Consider the following 21873-nt stretch of genomic DNA (forward strand, 5'->3'; position numbering starts at 1 on the left):
GTCCCCTGACAGAGGAATGGATAAAGAGGATGTGGTACATATATACAACCGAGCTGTTGTTTAAAACAATTATTCAGTCTCCCAACTCCACCTTATCAAAATGGCCCAAAGTTCCCCAGTGTGCGCTCCACATGCCTTGTCTATCCCTTGTTGCAGCAAGCTGAGGAAACTTGGTTCTATCGACTCCAGACATGGTCCTTGGGTCTTTGGCTGGCAAATGTTGCCAGTTCTTCAAACCTCAGGTAAGGTAATCCTCAATTACTGGTTCTTCAATTGAAAATAATAATAATGATATATATTCAAATGATTTACAGTTTTCAAACTTGTTGTTGCTGTTGCTGTCTTTTAACATTGTATCACACAAACTTCTCAAAAGACCATTAAGGTACTACTATTGGAGTTCAGGCTGTACTGAATTAAAGGGTTATTTGGTCAAAGTTTTAGGACTTGTCGGGGTGGTTTTCAAAATTGAATCTAAGTCTCCAGATTTCAAAGTGTTGTATTCCATTTTGAGATGGTTCCAAGGAATAATAATTTTTTTTAATTTTTCAAGATAAAAGTAATACACTTTTTTAGCAGATAAATCTACATTTTCCTCCAAAAACTACTGAGGATTTAATTTTTTCTCTAAATTTATTTCATCCTTTCATGTATAAGACTGCACTCCTGTGGTGTTCCTTGATAACAAGTCATAAAGAGGTAGTTCGTGTTGAAATACCATACGATTTAATAGGAAAACATCTTACCTTGTAACCAGGAAAAGCAATGTATTTTTATATTGGGCAAAATTCTTCCCTTCTTCTCTCCACACACTGTACCCGGCCTCCATCACTGAGTTCTGTGACTGTAACTCCAACTTGATCAGGTAAGAGAATCTGGACCATTTTCTCTCCAACATAAATTGCAATGGACATTATAAAAGTTAGATGGTGTTTTTTGTAGCTTGAAACCCCCTTTTCACTTTCATTTTATAGATTCTAAAAATACAAGTTGCAAGTGGCCACTTTTATTTTTATTCCAAATAGTGCTGTTGCCCAATTTTTTATAGACTTACCAGTTCATATATTGCATTTTATAAATAGCATTGATTGCCAAATGTAAGCTTTTATTTATTTCATTTAAATTTTTTATCTATCAGATATAATCTTATTGATCTAGACTTGTTACATCTTTTTTCTTCTGTCTACCACTGATGTCAGTAATCTGCTTTGTGTACACTTTCTTCATCATAGTTTCATTTTTGCTTTGATTTTATATTCTCTCAAATAAACCTGCTAATTAACTTTCTAAATTTTTTTTCCACTAGGAAATTATAATCAAGGTCCTGTGGTAAAATTTGGAGAGATAGCTAGAAGTAGTTAAATCTACGAATGCAGTTTCCCTGAGTCAGTAATTTTTTGGAAAGAGCCTGAAATTAGGAGTGAGATATGTATATGTCTTTTATACATATATACTATTATAAAGCAAGGATTCTTTATTGTATGATAGAGATAGTAATATCCATCTGAGGGTTTAGTCTAAGAAGTAATTTACCAATGAACGACAAGAATCAGGAAAGTAAATATATTAGTCAGTGATGAGTAGGTTCAATTCTATCACCTTACTTTTGATACATTTATGTTCTTAACAAGAAACTGCCCAATTCAGACTTTGAACTCATAGCAAAAGCTTGTTTTAAAATGACATTACTTGGTTTGAAAAATTTGAGTTTATTGTACTGTGAATGTATGTGTGTGTGTGTGTGTGTGTGTGTGTGTGTGTATACACACACTTCCTCAGTGGCTCAGCAGTAAAGAATCCGCCTGCAGTGCAAGAGCTGCAGGAGAAGTTGGTTCGATTCCTGGGTCAGGAAGATCCCCTGGAACAGGAAAATGACAACCCAGTCCATTATTCTTGCCTGGGAAATCTATGGGCAGAGGAGCCTGGCAAGTTACAGTCCATAGAGTTGCAAAGAGCTGGGTACACCTGAAGCGACTTAGCAGCTAGTGCTAGTGGTAAAGAATCCACCTGCCAATGCACGGGACATAAGAGACTTGGTTTGATCCCTGGGTCAGGAAAATCCTGGACGAGGGCTGGCAACCCACTACAGTATTCTTGCCTGGCAACCCACTACAGTATTCTTGCCTGGAGAATCCCATGGATAAAGGAGGCTGGCTGGCTAGAGTCCATAGGGTCACAAAGAGTCAGATACAACTGAAGCGATTTCTCTCTCTCTTTCTCACACACACACACAGACATATAGTCTAAGAGAGATTATATATATATATATATATATAATTATCTTCCTAAAACACATACAGAGAAACTAAGGAAGAGAAGAAAAGCAGGCAATTTGAGATTGTGTGTGAGAAAGGCAGTATGCAGAGCCTGGCACTCTTGTAGGATTGCATACGATTGTGCTACCACTCTGGAACATTCTCTTAAGTGGATATAAAGAGTCTTCAGAGCCTGTGCTGGGCATTTTTCCTTGTTTGGGATTATCATTTTTTTTCTGTATCACACTTGATGCGTATGTCTTTGTTCTGCCTGTGTTGTGATGGCATGGGGCTAACTCCACCGCTATATCTGTCTGTTGCTGATGGTGACCTTTTGACTGAAGCCCAAGAGTGGTGTGCTGAGACCAATTACCTGAATTGGCTGAAGGATGGAACTTTTTGGTCATGAGGGACCAACCTCACCGTAGATGCTGATCTTGCTCTGCCTTTTCTCTGAGTAAAGTGTTGTCCCAGCCTATACTGTGTGAATCCTGTCTTTTTTTGGCAGCCTCCGAACCTGCAAGCCTTGTGGTGGGGTCGCCATCCTGAGACTGCCGGTAGGCATTATTATGCTTTTTGCTGTATTCCACAAGGTGGAGCTCCTCCCCTCGAGGTGGAATCAAGTGTCACTTGCTTCACACTGTGAGGGTGGCAGTGGTCATCCTGCCTCCCTTGGTGCTGCCATTAATACTATTAATATTTTGGCCATACCTCTGGCGGGATCTTAGTTTCCTGAACAGGGATGGAGCCCATGTTGCCTGCAATGGAAGCCTGGAGTTATAACCACTGGTTATATTCTGTTCCTGCACGCTCAGTTGCTTAGCCTTGGCCAACACTTTTTGGTTCCATGGTATGTAGCCTGCCAGGCTCCTCTGTCCATGGGATTATCCAGGCAAGAATACTGGAGCAGGTTGTCATTTCCTTCTCCAAGGGGTCTTTCCCACCCAGGGATTGAACACACATCTCCTGTGCCTCCTGCATCGGCAAGAGGGTTCTTTACCACTGCACCACCTGGGAATCCCCTTTACCGCTAGACCACCAGGGAGTTCCTGGTGCTGCCATTATTAACTTGGGTGTGACTAATAACTTTTTCATCTTTCATATTGCTGTCAATCCACTTATTGATACTTATTGCTAGAGAAAAGTGGCAGCTCTTTTTTGGTTGTTCATGGTAAGAATTTATCTGTCTTTTAAAAGCATTCTTCAATGTGATTATTCTAAGCATGATACCAACCTACTAGGATTGAAGGTGAGTTTTAACATTCTTAAGAACAGTTTTCTTACTCTGGAATCAAAGCAATTTGAATGATTTATTCCTCTGTCTTTAAGGCAATGATTGCTATTTCATATTTTACAGATTCTAGACAATAATTTCTTGTATGTGTTCAGCTTCTTCTGCATTTTATTTATTGTTTCCAGTGTGAGAAATGGTATCTGAATCCTGACTACTCCACCTGCTTATTTGTCAATATGTTCAAGAAATCTTCATGCAATATTGGATTTTAGGTTTTGGGGGCATCTGGCCTTAGGAGCTTATTCTTTTTACTTTATCACTTGAAAATTAATTTTAGAAATTCTGTGGCATGCCCTTGAAATGTGTTGAAAAATGACGTTGGAACTGATGTAGAATTCATAAGAAACTACAAAGGACGTGTTTGCTTTCTTTCCTTGAGTGCCATATATTCTATCAATGTTATTCAATAGCATTATCTAATGATGGGAAAAAATTTGTATAACTATGCTGTTAGTCAATGTGGTAGTCAAGAGCCACATTGTACCTACTGAGTACCTGAAATGTGACTAGTACTAATCAAACTCTAAATTTTTCATATTTCCTAAATCTAATTAGGTTTTCCTAGGTGGCTCAGTAGGAACGAATCTGCCTGCCAATGCAGGAGACCCAAGGGTTCGATCCTTGAGTTGGGAAGACCCCTGGAGGAGGGTATGTTAACCTGCTCCTGTATTCTTGCCTGGAAAATTCCATGGACAAATGAGCTTGGCAGGCTACAGTCCATGGGGTCGCAAAGAGTCAGACATGACTGAGCATGTACACACACACACACAAATCTAATTCACTTTAAATCTAAATAGCTACATGGAACTCATGTTTACCATGTTTAAAGAGCAGTTTTGACCTTATATCTTATTATGTGTGCTTTATACAATCTTTGACATTACTTGTCTGCAGAATGGTTCATCCAAAGCCAGAAAAGTTACAGAACTAATCAAAAATCAATGTTATAATAGAAGCAACATGAAATTTGAAGTCATGCAGAATCTGGTTTACATTGGAGAGAGACAATTATATAAAAGTCTCCACAAAAGAGGATTAGAATATAAGTCTTTGTAAATGAGGGAGTGGTAGAATTAAATCAAATATGCATGAAACTCTAGCAAAAATAAAAAACTCAATCAGAATTAGTTGCCTTTTTTTCCCCCGTCAATCACAGGGTACTTCCCACCAATAAGTTTGGGAGTCCTTCTCAAACTGGGATGTAGAGACCTACATGCTTTTTTAGAAACACACAATGATATGCTTTTAGTAGCACACTAAATATTTTTTTTTATTTTATTTTTAAACTTTACAATATTATGTTAGTTTTGCCAAATATCTAAATGAATCCGCCACAGGTATACCTGTGTTCCCTATCCTGAACCCTCCTCCCTCCCCATACCCTCCCTCTGGGTCGTCCCAGTGCATCAATCCCAAGCATCCAGTATCGTGCATCGATCCTGGACTGGCGATTTGTTTCATACATGATATTATACATGTTTCAATGCTGTTCTCGCAAATCTCCCCACCCTCTCCCTCTCCCACAGAGTCCATAGGACTGATCTATACATCAGTGTCTCTTTTGCTGTCTCGTACACAGGATTATTGTTACCATCTTTCTAAATTCCATATATATGTGTTAGTATACTGTATTGGTGTTTTTCTTTCTGGCTTACTTCACTCTGTATAATAGGTTCCAGTTTCATCCATCTCATTAGAACTGATTCAAATGTATTCTTTTTAATGGCTGAGTAATACTCCATTGTGTATATGTACCACTGCTTTCTTATCCATTCATCTGCTGATGGGCATCTAGGTTGCTTCCATGTCCTGGCTATTATAAACAGTGTTGCGATGAACATTGGGGTACACGTGTCTCTTTCCCTTCTGGTTTCCTCAGTGTGTATGCCCAGCAGTGGGATTGCTGGATCATAAGGCAATTCTATTTCCAGTTTTTTAAGGAATCTCCACACTGTTCTCCATAGTGGCTGTACTAGTTTGCATTCCCACCAACAGTGTAAGAGGGTTCCCTTTTCTCCACACCCTCTCCAGCATTTATTGCTTGTAGACTTTTGGATCGCAGCCATTCTGACTGGCATGAAATGGTACCTCGTAGTGGTTTTGATTTGCATTTCTCTGATAATGAGTGATGTTGAGCATCTTTTTCATGTGTTTGTTAGCCATCTGTATGTCTTCTTTGGAGAAATGTCTATTTAGTTCTTTGGCCCATTTTTTGATTGGGTCATTTATTTTTCTGGAGTTGAGCTGTAGGAGTTGCTTGTATATTTTTGAGATTAGTTGTTTGTCTGTTGCTTTATTTGCTATTATTTTCTCCCATTCTGAAGGCTGCCTTTTCACCTTGCTAATAGTTTCCTTTGTTGTGCAGAAGCTTTTAAGTTTAATTAGGTCCCATTTGTTTATCTTTGCTTTTATTTCCAATATTCTGGGAGGTGGGTCATAGAGGATCCTGCTGTGATGTATGTTGGAGAGTGTTTTGCCTATGTTCTCCTCTAGGAGTTTCATAGTTTCTGGTCTTACGTTGAGATCTTTAATCCATTTTGAGTTTATTTTTGTGTATGGTGTTAGAAAGTGTTCTAGTTTCATTCTTTTACAAGTGGTTGACCAGTTTTCCCAGCACCACTTGTTAAAGAGATTGTCTTTAATCCATTGTGTATTCTTGCCTCCTTTGTCAAAGATAAGGTGTCCATATGTGCGTGGATTTATCTCTGGGCTTTCTATTTTATTCCATTGATCAATATTTCTGTCTTTGTGCCAGTACCATACTGTCTTGATAACTGTGGCTTTGTAGTAGAGCCTGAAGTCAGGCAGGTTGATTCCTCCAGTTCCATTCTTCTTTCTCAAGATAGCTTTGGCTATTCGAGGTTTTTTGTATTTCCATACAAATTGTGAAATTATTTGTTCTAGCTCTGTGAAGAATACAGTTGGTAGCTTGATAGGGATTGCATTGAATCTATAAATTGCTTTGGGTAGTATACTCATTTTCACTATATTGATTCTTCCAATCCATGAACATGGTATATTTCTCCATCTATTAGTGTCCTCTTTGATTTCTTTCACCAGTGTTTTATAGTTTTCTATATATAGGTCTTTAGTTTCTTTAGGTAGATATATTCCTAAGTATTTTATTCTTTCCGTTGCAATGGTGAATGGAATTGTTTCCTTAATTTCTCTTTCAGTTTTCTCATTATTAGTGTATAGGAATGCAAGGGATTTCTGTGTGTTGATTTTATATCCTGAAACTTTACTATAATCATTGATTAGTTCTAGTAATTTTCTGGTGGAGTCTTTAGGGTTTTCTATGTAGAGGATCATGTCATCTGCAAACAGTGAGAATTTTACTTCTTCTTTTCCAATTTGGATTCCTTTTATTTCTTTTTCTGCTCTGATTGCTGTGGCCAAAACTTCCAAAACTATGTTGAATAGTAATGGTGAAAGTGGGCACCCTTGTCTTGTTCCTGACTTTAGAGGAAATGCTTTCAATTTTTCGCCATTGAGGATAATGTTTGCTGTGGGTTTGTCATATATAGCTTTTATTATGTTGAGGTATGTTCCTTCTATTCCTGCTTTCTGGAGAGTTTTTATCATAAATGGATGTTGAATTTTGTCAAAGGCTTTCTCTGCATCTATTGAGATAATCATATGGTTTTTATTTTTCAATTTGTTAATGTGGTGTATAACATTGATTGATTTGCGGATATTGAAGAATCCTTGCATCCCTGGGATAAAGCCCACTTGGTCATGGTGTATGATCTTTTTAATGTGTTGTTGGATTCTGATTGCTAGAATTTTGTTAAGGATTTTTGCATCTATGTTCATCAGTGATATTGGCCTGTGGTTTTCTTTTTTTGTGGCATCTTTGTCAGGTTTTGGTATTAGGGTGATGGTGGCCTCATAGAATGAGTTTGGAAGTTTACCTTCCTCTGCAATTTTCTGGAAGAGTTTGAGCAGGATAGATGTTAGCTCTTCTCTAAATTTTTGGTAGAATTCAGCTGTGAAGCCGTCTGGACCTGGGCTTTTGTTTGCTGGAAGATTTTTGATTACAGTTTCAATTTCCGTGCTTGTGATGGGTCTGTTAAGATTTTCTATTTCTTCCTGGTCCAGTTTTGGAAAGTTGCACTTTTCTAAGAATTTGTCCATTTCTTCGACGTTGTCCATTTTATTGGCATATAATTGTTGATAGTAGTCTCTTATGATCCTTTGTATTTCTGTGTTGTCTGTTGTGTGTAGCACACTAAATATTTTAACTCACATCTCCCTTGTAACAGAAGCACACACTCATATTCAGTTTATGATTAATTTTAGTATTTGCTTCTTGCTCAGAAATCACTTATATTTGAATTTGGCTTTAGTTCTCAGTTGCTCAGTCATGTCTGATTCTGTGATCCCATGGACTATAGCCTATCAGGCTCTTCTGTCCATGGAATTTTCCAGACAAGAATACTGAAGTGAGTTGCCATTTCCTACTCAGGAGATCTTTCCCATCCAGGGATCATTCCTGAGTCTCCTGCATTTCCTGCATTGGTAGGCAGATTCTCTACCACTGCTCCCTTTGGAAAGCCATGGATTTGGTTTTAACAACATACAACTGAGTAAGCAAGAGCAGGAAGCTACCTTATACTCTTGTGGATCTTTTTTTTTTTTTTCAGTTAGTATTCTGTCAGGAAAATGGGAACAAGTATAAAGAATATCAGTTGCAATTTGAAAGTTCAGAGAGAGAGAGAAGGGAGCAACAAATTGACCTAGATGCTAGTATCTTGATAAGTAGCAGCCAACTGGCCCCTGTAACCCAGCCAGTGACACCCAGGGGCTGTTGACATCCCATGCATGACAGGTGTGAGAGTTTTCATAGAAGGAGGCGACACATGGCCAGTTTTGGAATTATGAGAGTGCAGCTACCATTTTGGTGGAACAAGAAAAGTTAAGTCTTGTGGTTGAAACTAGAAATTCTTAGCAGATGCACACATCTAGAAATGCTGCCAGACAAATTAGAGATGAAGAAAGTGGCTTCCCTCATGCTCCTGCCATCTGATCTCCCATCAATCCCTCTTATTGGTGGTAACTAAAAAGAAGCCGGGTGTCAAGGGAGCCTGGGAAATGAAATCTGCATATTCTTGCTGCTGCTAAGTCGCTTCAGTTGTGTCTGATTCTGTGCGATCCCATAGACGGCAGCCCACCAGGCTCCTCCGTCCCTGGGATTCTCCAGGCAAGAACACTGGAGTGGGTTGCCATTTCCTTCTCCAATGCATGAAAGGGAAAAGGGAAAGTGAAGTCGCTCAGTTGTGTCCGACTCTTAGCGGCAGCCTACCAGGCTCCTCCGTTCATGGATTTTCCAGGCAAGAGTTCTGGAGTGGGGTACCACTGCCTTAGTTACAGCATTAAAAGGCTAAGAAGTTGTATATGAGCCTGGAAAAAAAAAAGTATGTATCTGCTACCAAAGTGATAAAACTTACAAAAATCATATAACTTGTTTGCTTTCTTGTTGAACTTAAAGGTTCTTGAATCTATCTGGCTATTTTTTTTTTAAGAATTCTTCCTCTTCATTTTTTCAAATATTCCCTTTGTGATGTGGAACTCTAAGTTCATCCACATCACCACAAATGACCTAGTTTTGTTCCTTCTAATGGCTGGGTAATATTCCTTTGTATATATGTACCATATCTTCTTTATCCATTCATTTGTCAGTGGACATTTAAGTTGCTTTCTGTCCTGGCTATTGTAAATAGTGCTCCAATGAACACTGGGGTACATATAAAACTGTCATGTGGCCCAGCAATCCCATGACTGTTCATTTACCCTGAGAAAATCATAATTTCATGTAGTTGTGTTATGTCTGCTAAAATTTCCCATCTGATCTTGTCTCAAGTACTTTTCTATTTGTGTTCTTAAACTCTTAATCTTTCATTTTAAATTTCTTGTCAGAGTCTTAATATCTGTTTAAGACATGAGAGTGTTTAGATGATTACTTTGTCTCTTGGCAGTTTGTTATTGGGTTTTTCAGTTTGTTTTGTTTCTTGCTTTGTCTTTTCATGTGCCTTATAATCTTTGTTCTTTAAATGGAGACCTCTAGAATGGGACAGTAGTAACTACGGTAAATAGATCTTATACCTAATAATTAGGCAGAATGCCTATCTCCTTTGTCTTTTTTACGGGGCTTTGCTTTAAGTTATTTGGGAATTAGGTTGGGTTTGAGATTTCATATTATTGTGGTTGCCTTCGCAGGTCCACTCCTTTTACATTTATCTACATACCCCGTGTTTGGTGTGGGAGCTATATTGCCATGGGATTTTTCTCTCTGTCACATCATGATCTTTAGGCCTTCCCTTTGCACACGGTATCAGAAGGGTCTTACCAATCCTCTTGCAACTCTCCTGGCTTTTCTTTTAATTCATTCATTCATTCATTTATTCATTTAACAATACTTTAGTAAGTACATGTTCTATATAAGAGAGGGCAAATCCCTTTTTCCTTTATATTTCAACTTGAGATGTTAATATTTTTATTCCACAAACTTTTAGGACTATTTTGACTAGTTACAACAATGGGAAAACACTTTTAGAAATTTGATTTCAGTTGAATTTCCTTCACAGATTCTTTTATGTCCTGAGGTGACATTTTATAGTATAATTTATTATAGAAAGCAAAAATAAGCACTAGCCTGTTGGAGCTGTCCTTATGTAAGAAATCATTTGATAAGGACACTTCCTAAATAAAGAGAAACAAAAAAAAGAAATGAAAATGTCATATACTTTGCCATTTGTGTTCTTAAATTATTAATCTTTCATTAATAGGATGGTCTCAAAACATTTGAGGGAAGCTGAATCAATAAATCAAACGCTGTTGATTTAAAATATCAACTGCTACTGTCAGGAAAAATTAGTTTCTGTTTTTCTCCCTCATATAAACTTTTTAGTTTAGACTTAGGTATGAACAACATCAACAAAAAATCACTTCATAAAATAGGGAAAATGTGTTTAATTCTATAAGATTATAAGATACTTGCATGTTTTTTTATACTATTTTTATTTACATATATTAAAATATTGTTTATTAAATGTATTAATAATTAAATGATTATGTTATTTTAATTATAACCTTATGTTTTACTATAATTGTATTCCAAATAGTTTTTACTATTTAGAAATTTTATTCATTCTATCAGTTTTAATTATTACCTCCTACCATGTGGTTTGAAGTGTTTAAACATTTAAAATGTATCAGTTCAGTCGCTCAGTCAGTCCGACTCTTTGCAACCCCATGGACTGCAGTACACCAGGCCTCCCTGTCCATCACCAACTCCCAAAGTTTACTCAAACTTATGTCCATTAAGTCAGTGATGCCGTCCAACCATCTCATCCTCTGTCGTCCCCTTCTCCTCCTGCCCCCAATCCCTCCCAGCATCAGAGTATTTTCCAATGAGTCAACTTTTCACATGAGGTGGCCAAAGTACTGGAGTTTCAGCTTTAGCATCATTCCTTCCAAAGAACACCCAAGGCTGATCTCCTTCAGAATGGACTGGTTGGATCTCCTTGCAGTCCATGGGATTCTCAAGAGTCTTCTCCAACACCACAGTTCAAAAGCATCAATTCTTCAGCACTCAGCTTTCTTTATAGTCCAACTCTAACATCCACACATGACTACTGGAAAAACCATAGCTTTGACTAGATAGACGTTTGTTGGAAAAGTAAAGTCTCTCCTTTTTAATATGCGGTCTAGCTTGGTCATAACTTTCCTTCAAGGAGCAAGTATCTTTTAGTTTCATGACTGCAATCACCATCTGCAGTGATTTTGGAGCCCCCAAAAATAAAGTCTTTCACTGTTTCCACTGTTTCCCCGTCTATTTGCGATGAAGTGATAAGATATTTAGCTAAATAAATGGAAATCTATATTTAGACCTATACCAACCTCTAAATCTGAATTTATAGTTCCTGCATCTCTATCCCTATCTACTGACCTTGGGAGTTCATCTTTCAGTATACATGAACCGTGAACTTCCAGATGTTCAAGCTCTTTTTAGAAAAGTCAGAGGAACCAGAGATCAAATTACCAACATACTCTGGATCATGGAAAAAGCAAAAGAGTTCCAGAAAACATCTATTTCTGCTTTATTGACTATGCCAAAGCCTTTGACTGTGTGGATCACAATAAACTGTGGAAAATTCTGAAAGAGTTGGGAATACCAGACCACCTGACCTGCCTCTTGAGAAACCTATATGCAGGTCAGGAAGCAACAGTTAGACCTGGACATGGAACAATAGACTGGTTCCAAATAGGAAAAGAAGTTCATCAAGGCTATATATTGTCACCCTGCTTATTTAACTTATATGAAGAGTACATCATGAGAAATGCTGGGCTGGAAGAAGCACAAGCTGGAATCAAGATTGCCAGGAGAAACATGAATAACATCAGATATGCAGATGACACCACCCTTGTGGCAGAAAGTGAAGAACTAAAGAGCCTCTTGATGAAAGTGCAAAAGGAGAGTGAAAAAATTGGCTTAAAGCTCAACATACAGAAAACTAAGATCATGGCATCCAGTCCCATCACTTCATGGCAAATAGATGGGGAAGCAGTGGAAACAGTGGCTGACTTTATTTTTCTGGTTCCAAAATCACTGCAGATGGTGATTGAAGCCATGAAATTAAAAGACACTTACTCCTTGGAAGGAAAGTTATGACCAACCTAGACAGCATACTAAAAAGCAGAGACATTACTTTGTCAACAAAGGTCCATCTAGTCAAGGCTATGGTTTTTCCAGTGGTTATGTATGGATGTGAGACTTGGACTATAAGGAAAGCTGATCACCAAAGAACTGATGCTTTTGAACTGTGGTGTTGGAGAAGACTCTTGAGAGTCCCTTGGACTGCAAGGAGATCCAACCAGTCCATCCTAAAGGAGATCAGTCCTGGGTGTTCATTGGAAAGACTGAAGCTGAAGCTGAAACTCCAATACTTTGGCCACCTGATGTGAAGAGTTGACTCATTGGAAAAGACCCTGATGCTGGGAAGGATTGAGGGCAGGAGGAGAAGAGGACGACAAAAGATGAGATGATTGGATGGCATCACCGACTCAATGGACATGGGTATGGTGGACTCTGGGAGTTGGTGCTGGACAGGGAGGCCTGGCGTGCTTCAGTTCATGGGGTCGCAAAGAGTCGGACACGACTGAGCTACTGAATTGAATTGAATTGAATCCCTATCTATCTATCTATCATGGTTGTATGCAATTTTAGTTCCAAAAATCTATCGTTTAAAGGTTCGCTGTCTCTTTAGGCATCCAGTAGTGCATTTTAAACTACTAATCTGTTTGTAATATATGATACTTTGCATTTCTAAATTCGATACATCCTGAACTTAAATTCTTATCCTATGGACTCAAGACAAACTTTTTTCCTGACTGTTTATACTAATGGTAGCACCAAATCCCAATCTCTGTGTTACATTTAATTTAACCTCCAGAAACCAAAGGCTCTAAACTTTCTTTTCCACAAACAACAGGCATTTCATCAAATTTTATGCTTCCAGAAAAATTTTATACTGAATCTCTCCCTTTCTTTTGACATAAAAATGCAGACTATTGCATTTCATTTATCCATTCAACAGATGCTATTAAATATCTACTCTTTGCCAACCATTAAGAAAGCAGGAGAGGATAGGAGTGATATTTGTCCTGTCCTCAGCTTGGAGATCTTAGAGTCTAGCTGAGAAGCCCAATATTAAGTTTACATTGTGATTCACCAACATCCATGCATCCTTAAGCTATTTTATTCCACTTGCCCTGCGAGAGGAGCTAAAATATTACATCCATCCAAGGAATTTTCCTTAAAGCCATTCTGAAGTTCTCATAGCCTCATGGTTTAGACTGTACTTATAATGTAAATATTTTTGACAAATTTAAATTATTTAGCACTATTTAATTGATTGTAAGTTCATCAGGTATATTCAACTCTGTATCCAACTGTAACAGTTCTCAGAACTAATAAGAGAACAGCACACGAATTTAAATGTGTATATAATTGTGAAGGGCCCATGTTTTATCAGAAAGGAAATACTTTCAAATTCCTTTCTGCTCTGTTTTTCTGTTGCTTTCATTATTTTTATTCTTTATTACCAAGAAATTATACAGTTGCCGTGCTGCCTTATAATTATTCAATAACATAGTATGACACATTCTGGCTTGTTTATTACATGTTGCTAGAATAACAGTAAAATTTAGGAAGATTCATGGTAAACAAATGAATCCAGAAATTACTCTAGGGTAATTCTTCCCATTTTCTTTGTGAATGCACATAATATGTGAGCATACAGAATAAGTTGAACTTGCCTAAAGCATTCTGACACTCTGTTTGTGTGTGTGTGTTTTTGTGTTTCAAACTTATAGGATTTAATAACTTAAATAAAAATAATAAATGCACAGCACATGCTATGTAAGTATATATATTTTAAAGATGAGAACAGAATTTTATTGCTTGATCGTTTTCATATTCATCACACTTTTACATAAATTCAAGCTATCCTTTCAATGCAAATCCTCCCCAATGAATGACAATATGCTACTGCTGAGGACAACATAAAAAATATCTTACATGTTAAGTAAGGTAGCAGAAGTACAGCCTTTTCTTCTGGGGAATTTAATTTTTATCAATTAGTTTTTGAAATTCCTGGGTATTCAAGTTATAAAAAGTTATGCTTTATTACTGCTGCTGCTGCTGCTAAGTCGCTTCAGTCGTGTCCGACTCTGTGTGACCCCATGGACTGCAGCCTACCAGGCTTCTCCGTCCATGGGATTCTCCAGGCAAGAACCCTGGAGTGGGTAGCTTTATTACTAAAACTGCTGTAATTGTGACGTTCTTTGTAAAAAGGAAGGTGTACTATTGTCAGTAACACTTAGAAAGTTGCTCAGTCTTAATAGTAGCACTATTTATTTCTGTGAATTAAAATAATCCTTAGTGGGCAAAATGGTATATTTGGACAGGTAATATTTAGTGTAAAGTGAGGTAGACTGATAAAGCAGTTGTTCTGTAAGATGTAGCTGGTGATTCCGTTTTATTCTTCATTAACAGCTATTGTCTTGCTTTCTCACATTCAGAGTAAACGTCAGTCACACCAGTTGACCTTATTTTCAGAGGTCTTAAAAATAAACATGTATTTACCACTTAACATAATGACCTGTAGTAAAAAACACTTTTGTTACTGTCATTTCTGGTCCTCTCTTCCACACCTTGCCTTACATGGCTTATTAAACTATCTTGCTTCTAAAGTTTTAATATTCAAACATAGCTTTTGACCAATGTGCTAAATGGCAGTTAAGCAAGTTAGTAAGATTGACCGTATCTTTGATTGTGTGTCCATGTATCAATTAAAAATTAACAAAATCTTGTATTTCAAACAATACTTAGACTCATGTTGTTTTCCTCCCCTATTTTCAGAGTCTGGCCAGCAACTGTGAACTTGAGAGACACAATGACTATAACATGGGTATATGTGTCTTTTCCTAGAAAATTGTCCTAATTCCTGACCACATCAATATAAAATGCTCAAAGGCTGTCTTTCAGTTGAATTTGGCTTGTTTGAATCATTTAATAAGACCATCTTAGCAATAAAAACTTGTGCAATATAGCAGAGGATTTGAATACATGAGCACTTAGGATACACACATATGCTACAAAACAAATGAATACAATTTCAGAGTTTTAAATCATAGAAACTCTGCAGATACCACTTTTACGGTCTCAGACACACCCAGCTATTTGCATACAGACTAGCTTTTCAATTTAATAAAATCAGAAAGGTTTTTTTTTTTTTTTTTTAAATCTTATGATATTAGCAGTTTGATGAGTAAAAAAATAAGATGTATAGTCCAAGAAAAAAAAATGCCTATCATTTTGGGGGTAGTAAGTTTTACTTTGAATGCATCATCAGTGACATAGAAACATGCTTTAAATGAAACATCAGTGACGTGGATATTATTCACAGAAACCCTGTATCCTCTGCCGTTTGCTCTTATTTCTTACGCATATCTTCATGGGATTCAAATAATTTCCTTGAAAAAATATTTACAAACTCTTTCTGAATTTGGGACCATTCACATATTGAAGTGTTTCTTTATATTAATAAAGGGGCTATGGGATGATTTTCTTGTTTTCAGCTCTGCCCTTGATAACTCAATTTGTCAGCATGGCTGAGAATATTAAATATTTAAAAAATAGGCTACATTAATTTCCCAAGTGGAGAATGTGCACGTGTGTATATGTGCGTAAGTCATTTTGTTAGGGTAAAGATACTTCAATTGCCCCAATCCAAAGAGCTGGTTGCCTTTTAAGAAATTACTTTTTTTAACAAGAAAAAATAATGCCTCTTTTCATAGAAAGAGAAAATGTTTTAACCTTTAGAATGACTGCATGTGTGCTGTCTCTGTATATTAACATTGGAAACACAGTATCTGACTAGAATTTGAGGAAAAAGCAAGAATGTGTCATTTTCTGACACAGACACTAAGAGAACTAAGATTAAAGGGACCAGAATGGGCTCATTCTGAGATGACTTCTCAGTGTATTGTCAAAGAAACAAGGATACTAACTACAAAGATTCAATGTAGGTGTAATGCTTTAAAAAAAAAAAAAAGCATAGAAAATAGAAGTAATTTTTTGGTCTGTAGTTTTGTAAGGAATAATTTCCAGCTTTTAATTGGGGGCTTGATCTTATCAGTGGCTTGGGTGGGTGATAAGGTGAGTTTGAGCAAACCCAGCAGACATTACAGGTCAGAGCCCTGACACTGGCCTGTGTCCTCAGGTCTCCTGAGGTTGGTGAGGTGTGAGAATACCAGGAGCAATCAGGAGCACAGAGCAAGGGGAAATATGTGTTGATCTTACCTGAGAGAGTCAAGAGTCAAGTTCTGCCACCAAGCTTTGAGCTTAACCAAGAAATATCAGAGACATCATAAGCATAAACTTGTTAATTGCAAGACTAAACAGCAGGGATGGAGGGGAATGGCTACATAACTTGTAGGGACTATGCAAAATAACAGTACAAGGACGTCATGTATATTAAGAATTTCAAGATGGTGACAAAAGAGTATTGAACCAAGAATGGACCCTTTGGGGTACAGGGACCTGTGCAGTAAACACAGATAAAGGGGGCCTTGGAGAGAAGGGGTCAATGTCAAAAGATCTATGTCAAGGTATCCTTTCATCCGTTAAAAAACTGACAACACACTGTAGAAATATTATTTGTATTATTGTTATACTTGTGATTATTTCCTCCTGTAGCTTTATAAACGTTTTAGTGTCTTGTGATAAAGAGATGCATGCCTGTACATTATTCCATGTGACCAGATAGAATTAGTTTGGGCAAACTAATTCACAGGGACAGATTAGTTGAGTGCATGGCACAAAATAGTGATTTCATGATATATATATACTTTTTTTTAAGATGAAATAGTCATTTTATAATCTTAGACTAGCCTAATTTAATCTATAGGCCAAAAGGGTGTTTTATTATTCAAATTCAAGAAGACTACCTGGTACATTGACTGTTACATTTAGGTTATATTACTAACATATACCTGACTTTCAGTGACTCAATCCAATTAAGTTTAAACTGAATAATTCTTATTATGTGTGTGACTGTAAGTGAATAAAACTATTTGATTTGAAAAATAATGGATGTTTCCCCATTTGTAAGTTAAAGGTCTCTAAAGGCCCTTTGTTACTAACATGATATGACGTGTGTGTGTGTGCGTGTACATACGTGTGCATGTGTGCCTATGTTTTAAAGAATTTCACTCAGGATGGAAAGAAAGATCAAGCAGTAGACCTGAACCTCTTACAGTTACTATTTGTTAACCAAATGAAAGAGAAAAAGCCAATGATCATTGACGAACAGAAAAAGTCTAATTTATTCTTTTTTAATTCTAAGGTGATTAAACCATGTTTGGTAGCTAGATATGGCTACATTTCCAAAATGAATAAAGGTCTTCTCTGGGGTTAATTACAAAGAAATGAAAGTGGTATCTGTTCCAGATCACATCACAGTTGTCATTTCTCCAACAATAATACATTCCAAATTAGAGGGGACAAAACACTGCAGAATCATTGTAGAGGCCAGAACCTTTCCAGATTCCACTTTCTGTGCCTAAGAAACAAACAGTGTGGGCAATGTATCAGTGACTTTTAGGACGTAATATAAGCCCATAACTTTTTTCGTTAGAAAAACATTGAAGAACCCTCTGTGCTTGAATTGTTGTTGTTCATTCACAAGTCATTTCTGACTCTTTGTGACCCCATGAACCTCAGCACACCAGGCTTCCCTGTCCTTCACCATCTTCCTGAGATTGCCCGAACTAAAGTCCATTGAGTCGGTGATGCCATCCAACCATCTCATCCTCTCTTGCCCCTTCTCCTCTTGCCCTCATTCTTTTCCAGCCTTAGGGTCTTTTCCAGTGAGTAGGCTCCTCACATCCAGTGGTCAAGGCTTGAATGTTTAAAGCTACACATCCCAACCCTCGCTATATATGACATTTCCATGGGATGTTTTCGCAGTGACAGATGTGCAGATCTCACCTCAAGAGATTTTTGAATAACTCGTATCGATTTGGACACACATGCTGAAGTTATTGTTTAGATTCCTCAAATACCAGGTCTAGATATGTTTAATCTGTACTGTCCTTTGAGATAGAGAGGCAAAGAAGAAATTGTGTTTTGAAAAGGACAGGTCAAGGAGATCCAAATTCCTAAACTGGCATCCCTTCCCTGCATCTGAGCTTCCCAGATGGTGCTAGTGGTAAAGAACCTGTCTGCCAATGCAGGAGACACTGGAGATGCAGGAAAATCCCCTGGAGGATGGCATGGCATCCTCCACTTTGATATATCCTCCAGTGGGCATGGCAACCCACTTTGATATATTAAGTCAGGGAACTTTAAGAAAAGGCAATCAGAGCCTGTTGGATTGTCTTTCTCTGGCAGTGATGAAATTCTAGAAAGGCTGGCTGATGGGTGCTGCAGGAAAAGCCACCAAGTGTATACTTATGGGTGTCTTGGTGAAGGTACCTCCAGTGAACGTCTGAACATCACTGAGAGAGTTGTCTGAAAGTCTCTGGACCTCTTTTTAAGATAGATAATGATAAGTCCAACTTCGTACAGTGACTCACTCTGAATTAATATATATTTGTAAAATTAATAAAAGGACAAAGCAGACAGCTTCTGCCCTCTGTGTATATTACTGATCCTTATGAGGAGAAAAGTTAGAAAAATTGGATCTTATAATCACAAGATCCACAGAATAACACAATTTTGTCAGCAAAGTCTAAAACCACTACAGTGAACAGCCACATATGACTAAGAACAACAAAGATTTTATTACCACATGATCATGGTTAATTTAAATTTCAACCCTCTTGCTAAGACCTGTGGAAATTTTGGTGAGTCATTTTGATTTTTCTGAGGCTCAATTCCCTTATCTGTAAAATGGGAATATAAAAATCCCCTAACATGAGATGTTATTTAGAGGCTTCATTAAGTTTAATAATAGTGTTTAGTATGTAGTAAGTATTCATATATGTCAGTGATAATAATTTCTTTCATGTACTGTAACTCTGATAGCCTAAAAAAGATGGAGAACATTACCAGTAATTTAGCACTTACTATGCTAAATAGCTTATAATTCAGAGCCATTGGGACAAACGTGCTCTTAGGAGCGGTGAACACAATGACTTACCACCAGGCGCATTTCCATCTGTTGCTGTTGATTAAACATGCCTTTAGAATTAAAGTTGTCACAGGCTAATTAGAAAGCTGGCGATGGCTAATTCATGTGCCTTGGAAATATACTCCCAGAGTAGCAGGTAAACAGTGTTGGCAATTATAGCTTCTCATTAATTCTGTAGAAAAGGATAATATTACTTTGAATTACATGGTGAGTAGTCTCCTTTTCCGGAAAAAAATAAAATAAAAATTGTGTAGGGATTGGAAAACTTCCAATGTGTTACCAGATGTGAAGTTTAAGTATCAAGGAGAATCTTAGAATTTGTAGCAGGGTGGTTTTCCTTGGCAAGCCTGACCCATGCTGAGGGTGGCTGAATAACCCAAATGCTGCTTGGAGAACAGAAAAGCCCAGTTAGTTCCAAGTTCTAAACAAATGATTCCCCAGAGGTTCAGATAAATGGAGAAGTCTTTTGCATCTCCACGTTCACTGTGCCATCCTGAATATCCCTGGGCTAGTGCTGAGAGCCAACACCAATTACAAAATTTCCAGGACTTCACAGGATATTCAGACCAGCTGTTCAGTGTGTGTCTCATTGTCTGAGTGATTAATACACTAGATGGAACTAGAAGAGACAAGATCATGGAAAATTCTTTCCTTACTTATTTCTTGTTAGGTGTGCTTCTCATGGTTATTTTACCTCGGGGAGCACTCATATTTCTTTGACCAACAGGCCACTTATAATAAATATTACATGTTTCCTCCCATGTTTACAACAGCAAATGTTATAATCTTCAAAGCTTACAGATGCTTTTTAAGTTCCCCTTTTAGATATGATTCATTATTGAATAAAGAAAATACCCCTTGATTCTCTAGAGGACATTTATTTACCCTGAACATAAATACATGAATTAATAAACTCAACAGCAAGACCTAGATGTTAAAAATGAATTAAAATAAATCTACTCATTGCTTCTTTTATTTTTACAAATAATTTGTAGCGAAATTATGCCTGTATTTAATGTAGCCATTAGTGCACTTGTTTTTTAAATCAATGCATCATTGATTAAAAGAAGAATGAACAGTAGCATTTACTGAGTACTTTCTATCATCCAATCTCTTATGTTATTCAATTTAATATTCATCTTCAAGGTGGGTATTTAAATTTCTATTTTAAAGAAAAGGAAAGGTAAAGAAGCTGATTTGCCCACCGTTGAAAAACAAGGTTAACTCCAAAGTGAGAAAAAGTTTCCTGTACATCTTGTTACCTCTGATCTCTATCATTTAAATATGTCAACAAACAATAAAATAGAATGAGGTAGAACTGTGAGGTTTGGTGTGATATAAGCTAAGCAGTGGATTCCAACCTTGGTTGATTAACAAACTCAAAATTAAAAAAAAAAAGTTTTCTTTTAGTTGATTTTGTAAGTATCAAACTTTTTATTAGGGATTCTTATATTTTTCTTGGTCTAGACAGCATAGGATGTTTTAGGGTTAAAAACAGTAAGATCATTTAAAAAGAGTATGGTAAAGAATTAAAGAGTGTTAAAATTAAAGACTCATTCAAGTAAAAAATCGATCTGAACTTAATACTTTCTCCATAAAATTAGAACAGTAATACTTGGATTTCCAATGTAATCTAATAAGTGACCAGTTCATCGTTGTTGTTCAGTCACCCTGTCATGTTTGATTCTTTGCAACCTCATGGCCTGCAGCATGCCAGGCCTCCCTGTCCTTCAGGCTCAGTTCACTATGATTTATATAAACCTTCAAATTTGGCCTTAGAGGAAATAGCCCATAAAATTAAGTTTCTAATATACTGGTACTGGCTATATCCTCTCCTAAATTGCTTGTTAAAATCTTCTCACAATCTGCATCTTGTTGAAATTACGTCTTCTATGGCTTTAAATTTTAATATTAATTTTTGTTTAAAATAATTTTGCCTTGCTTATTGTCACTGAAGTTTGATAAGGATACCCGGGCTCTCACCTTGATGGCAACTCAGTCTTTAGACTCAACCTCAAGCAACTCAGTGTAAACATGTGATCAGTCTGGCCTGGTTTATACTTTTTTATTTTCTTTTTCTTTTTCTCCTCTGTCAAAGCACTCTAGTGTATGCAGCCTATGGGCAGAGGCCAGGCAATGGTTCAGGGCCAGTTTGCTCTGGCATGGGACACTATGAGAGGCCCTGGGGGCAGGCCTGCCATAAATCTAAACCAATGCATTGACCTGGCTTCTTTAACCCTGTATTTCATTATCGTTCCCTAGAGGGGCCATTTTCATTACTGATTTTACTTATGATGCATGGACCAAGCAGATTAAATCAGATCCCGTAAAAGAACTTTGGAAAAATAGCAAGTGAAATATAATGCTAAATGGAGGCTACAATCCATGTGGTCACAAAGAATCAGACACAATTGAGCATGCATGCAACGCACATATAGCATTGTATTAAAAGCATTTTGGTTGACTACTTAGTAAAAATTAGTATCTCCAGACTACAGGAAACTATACAGGATAAATTACTTGTTTTCTTCTCCAAATATATTACTTAGGGAAATGCAGGATGAAACCAGAATTTAAGGATTAAAAGATATTTTTTAAATATGTTGAAAACATCAGGCAAATG

General features: G+C 37.1%; 1 non-coding gene across 1 annotated transcript; it reads right to left on the reverse strand.

Annotated features, from left to right (window-relative positions):
- Positions 1 to 21337: 21337 nt before the first annotated feature.
- LOC147378209 (small nucleolar RNA SNORA42/SNORA80 family) lies at positions 21338 to 21467 on the reverse strand. The gene has a single exon (XR_015153906.1). It is a non-coding gene; the product is annotated as a small nucleolar RNA SNORA42/SNORA80 family (small nucleolar RNA).
- Positions 21468 to 21873: the final 406 nt, after the last annotated feature.

The sequence above is a fragment of the Bos grunniens genome, chromosome 2 (assembly GCF_055505025.1).
Source record: "Bos grunniens cultivar Pamir isolate PY7600 chromosome 2, Bosgru_T2T1.0, whole genome shotgun sequence".
In the NCBI taxonomy this organism is placed as follows: domain Eukaryota; kingdom Metazoa; phylum Chordata; class Mammalia; order Artiodactyla; family Bovidae; genus Bos; species Bos grunniens.